Here is a 5,068-nt window from a genome sequence, read left to right on the forward strand (position 1 = left end):
CATGCTTGAGTGAGAAAAAGAATCTTATTATATTTATTTACTTGGAAAACGACAATTAAAAGAAAAAGTAAACGTTTGAAGTCGTTTTCTAGTTTTTTTTTTTTAATTTATAAATTTAGTTTTTTTTTTTAATAAATTTGTATGATATTTTTCATCAAAAAAAATTGAGCCGCAATTTTGAAGATGAAAAGATTTTTTTATTTTTTAATATACTTCAAGGGTTAAAAATTTAAGGGTAATTTATAACGCCACCCCCTGGAGAATGCCAATATTAGAGGGACACCCCCTCTTTTTCACCAAATTAAACTCAGACCCCCTGCCGTGAATTAATGTTACAAAATATACCAAGAATACTAACATCACCAGTTCATTTTTTTTATAAATACCATTTTACCCTTAAAAATAAGAGAATACCAAAATTGCCCTTAAAAGTTTTAGTCCCCAAATCGATTGAAGAAAAAAAATCTGAAGGTGGATGAGCTCCGGGATCCTCCACTCTGTATACTTTCAGGTGCCATTGGGATGAGTTGCAAAAGCATCTCGCTTTCATCCAAAATGCTATTGAAGTAAGTAGTAAGCAGTTTAATACGAAGCACGTGATCCCATTGCAGATGTCTTCGCCACTGCCTCCAGAGGTAGTTCCTTGAGTAGATGCCCCCGCCTCCTGTTCTGCTAATTCACCACTTCCAAATTTAGCCGGGCTTTCCAAGCAGTTTCGGAGGTCGACGAAGCAACATTTTTTATCCATTCTCACTGGAACTCTGGGATCCATTCGAGGGCTTCCCCTTCGACAACTCCCTCGCTTCCATCCCTAATTCTGCTTGTGAAACATCCGCGGTGGTCAGTGCTCGCATCGACTGGAAGGAGACCCCTCAAGCTCACGTGTTTCAAGACGATCTCTCAGGGCTGAATAAGGAGGAGATGAAGGTAGAGGTGTAGGAGGGGAAAGTCCTCTAGATCAGCGGTGAGAGGAGCAGAGAACAGGGAGAGAAGACAGATAAAGTGGCACCGCATGGAGAGGAGTAGCGGAAAGTTCGTGTGGCGATTCAGGTTGCCTGAAAACACCAAGATGGATCAAGTGAAGGTCAGCATGGAGAATGGTGTGCTCACTGTCATAGTCCCTAAAGAGGAGGTGAAGAGGCCCGTAGTTAAGACCATCGAGATCTCTGGTTAGAAGCTTGTTGTTTCTTGTTGGTCTGCTAATGCTATTTTTGAAGTGGAATTTGCTTGCAAATAAGTCTAATCTCTATGGCTTGATGCTTCGTTTTTTTTCATTTACCTGGTGTTGTAATTAGCGTTTGTCTTGCAGTAACTGTGTGGGTTTGTTAAAAGAAATAGAATCATTTAATCTTCTGAAATTCTACTTCCATAGCCATGGAAATGGAGAAGAGCTTTTCGAGAGCTTGCAAGACCTGATGGTTCCAGAGAAGAGACGGAGTCTAGCTCGCGGTCGGGGGAGTTGGGATGGGGGTCGATGAGTGAAGAGGGGATTTTTTGTATAATATAATAAACGTATTTTACTCATAAGGGTTAAAGTGTCATTTCACAGCATTACTTAACAGAGACTAAAAATAGGGGATCTGAGTCTAATTTGATGAAAGAGATGGAGTATACCTCTAATATTAGTATTCTCCATGGGATGGCATTGTAAATTACTAAAAATTTAATAATAGTCTCACCATCGAGATGGGTATTTGGTCAAAAGGTTCTTGAGGTGACCAGATAATGAAAGAGAGGTATCCCATGCTGAAGTCGAGTGAAAGGCCATTTTGCCATTTATTGAACTTTTTTCCCCTTTTTTTCATGACAATTCATTGGACGAATTGGCCATTTTCCTGGGCATCAAGTTGGCAACTTGATCTATAACTTGGAACTAGATACTAGCTTTAAAGATTGATGTCAAGCACAACAATAATGGTTAGGCTAGAGGGTAGGCCTTTGGTTGATAGGTGTCAGGACTCTTTCCTTTTTTTTTTTTTTTGGGTAAAAAATGTTGTTAGGAGTCGGGAGAGGTTTGGTGTGTGATTGTTGCCAAAATTTCAATTTGGTTCCACTATTGAAACATGGGCTGGAAACACTCAAGAAAGAGAGGACTGAATTGCCTGAAATGGGCCCAAAAAAACCTAAAGATTCCATGAGCCGCCAATTTCTTAATTTTTTTTTTTTTTTTTGGGTAAGGAATTTCTTAATATTGGGTTTTACCCAAAAAAAGAAAATTCTTATTATTGGGCCATGGGTGTGCCAAAAATTCCTTACCAAAAAAAAAAAAAAAGGTGTTGCCAAAATTTGGGTGGGGCTAACCCAATCAATGCTCTTTGTATCGATTGGGATAGGCTGAAGGCTGTGGGACTTGGGCTTAGATTGATGCGGCAGCCTAACCAAATCCAAACCCAAGTTATGTATAACTTTCAACAGCTCAAACCAAACAATACCAAATCCCCATAATTGGAAAGGGGCTGTGTTGGCTTTCTGTGTCCCTAACAAAGCCACGAAAACAAATCATCCAAATGGAAATCTATATCTCTATTTTTTTTCCGAGACAGTTTTCTGTTCGTGAGAGGCCTCTCCGCCAGAAACATAGGGGCATGCAATGATCACTGTGCCCATATTTGGGGGCAGTGTCATGTGTGTGGGCCCAATGGTCTCTTGTGAACAAAAAACACAAAGAAATGTGTCCGTATAGCATTTATCATCCATAGACACGGTTGAGTGTGAAGAGATCTAGCTGCCCCAACATATAATGGGTTTTCACACCCAACCTCGTTTGGGGTGGGAATGGCAGACAGACAGGGTTCCCTTGCCCCTTTTTATGAGAATGGGGATATCTACTTGGTCATGTGGCCATTGTGTCAATGTGGGGACCAACCAAGTAAGGCAAATAGACATCAAACCTAGGAGCAGCGTGATCTTTTCACCACCATCGTATCGATATAGGGGTAGGCAACCAAGTAGCTCTCCCCAACACCCTTTATGTCTTTATAGCCATTCATTAATCTTTATCAAAGCAAGCCCCCATTGGCAAAAAATTGTCAAAGAAGGAATCGGCTCTAATGGAATAGAGGATTCCACACTTGGATAACTTATGGTTCATTTGACCCATTGCAATCATACACCCTGCATCAAATTTTGTATATTCAGTCATGCCACATGGCAGAGTGATTCAACCGTTCTAACAATTGGATAATTAGGAATTGAATGCCAAGAATATCTATCTATAAAATTTCATATTCAATCTTATCCTCTCCCATATGATAACACACAAATATAACTGCCAGCGTGGCTGGTTGGAAGACTGTATGCAAAATTCCATAACTGGACCCCCCCCCCACAACCAAAAAAAAAAAGAAAGAGAGAGAGAGAAGTTTACTATTTCTCCTCTATCCCAAACCCTTTTTTTTTTTTTTTTCTTGAATACCCCAGAAAAGTTTGACTTTCACATCTATTTCTCCCTACCTTCCATGAATGTTGTCCATTAACGAAGAAACTTTCCAATTCTATTGTTCCTTGACATCAATTTCTAAGCAATTAAACAGCTAAAACCTAATTTGTTAGCTTGAGATGGACCACCATTATAATAGGAACTGAGCACATAAGAGAGAGTGTAGTGATTTACCAAAAAAAAAAAGAAATAAGAGAGTGTAAGTGATTAATGCACCCAATATAATTGAGATTTAAGAACTTAGCAAACCAAAGTGTGTTTGCGAAACATTACTTACCATGACCACAACAACTCAAGATGGTGCCTAAGTTGTGCCATTAGTCACTCTATTTAAGATCTTAATTGCCCCTTATGATGTAATAATGGGTTCATGCAGAGTAGGAGCTGCTCTGGTTGAAACCTCTTAAAATCCTATGTTAGAACCTTGCTAATTGATATGATTATTGGGAGAGCAAGACCCTTACTAGTAGAGAGGTAATTGATGAAGTTGCTGGCACTCTTTCTTTTCTTGGCTATGGTATTCAAGAAAAGGAAAAGAATCCATAGCCAAGAAAACAAAAATAAATAATTACAAAAAAAAAAATAATAAAAATAAATAAATAAATAATGAATTCTTATGTCTATTTTTTTTTTCTTGGTTACCAAAAATAGCTTAGAGAAAGCGAGGATAGTGTCTTTGTCAACAGAGACTTTTGCTTCATCAGACAGCTAAGAGATCTTATCCTTCACCTATTTTGGAAGAGATGTAAGTAAAGAGCGGAAGTCCTAATACAACTCGTGGGTTTCAGTGGCAAAGGAGGGATGTGCAAATGGTTTCTAGGCTCTGGTGTTAATGGGATGCTCACGGTTGTGGCCTTGTGGGTGGATGCACAACATAGTTTTAAAATTGAATTAATCGATCAGGATTGGTATTGGCTGAGACGAATCTCGAAACCTAAGGCTGCGTTTGGTTGTCATTTAGTTTCAAAAACAATGTTTCAAATAAAAAACAGAATTTTCAGTTTCTTTGCCAAAAGACCGTTTAAAAAAAAAAAAAATAGTGTGGTCATTGATGAGCCTGTTTCAAGAACGATTATCCCAATTGTTTATTCTTTTTTTGTATTTGGAATGAAGCCAAAATGATGGAATAAGATTTTGTGGTTTCATCATGTTACATTTCTATCGTTTTTTTCCCCCCCACTCCTTTTATAAAAAAAAGAAAAAAAGAAAAAAGACCTTGAGAATACCAAATTGGCACCAAACGTTTTATTTTATTTCCCCACCCCTTAAAAAAAAAAAGTGAGAAACATTTTTCTGATAACTGATCCAAAACCGATCCACTAGTTCTCCATTTCTATTTTCATCCCATCAGATATTCCATGTATGGGGAGAGAAAAAAATCGTCTGCAATTCAGATCTGGTACAATTCTGTGAAATACCACATTCAGGAGGTGACACGTGGCTGATACCAATGCAACGGTTCGGATCTGATTTAAATGACTCTTCACTGATTTAAGGTTTTATTAGTTGTATCAGATCTCGACTGTTGCATTGGTATCAACCACGTGTCACCCCTTGAAGGTAGTATTTTATGGAATTGTACCAGATCCGAATTGCAGACAATTTTAACCCGTGGGGGAGAAGACATTT

General features: G+C 38.4%; 1 pseudogene; it reads left to right on the forward strand.

Annotated features, from left to right (window-relative positions):
• Positions 1 to 611: 611 nt before the first annotated feature.
• LOC122086858 lies at positions 612 to 1,358 on the forward strand (annotated as a pseudogene).
• The last annotated feature ends 3,710 nt before the right edge of the window (positions 1,359 to 5,068 follow it).

Source organism: Macadamia integrifolia, chromosome 8, assembly GCF_013358625.1.
Source record: "Macadamia integrifolia cultivar HAES 741 chromosome 8, SCU_Mint_v3, whole genome shotgun sequence".
Lineage (NCBI taxonomy): Eukaryota > Viridiplantae > Streptophyta > Magnoliopsida > Proteales > Proteaceae > Macadamia > Macadamia integrifolia.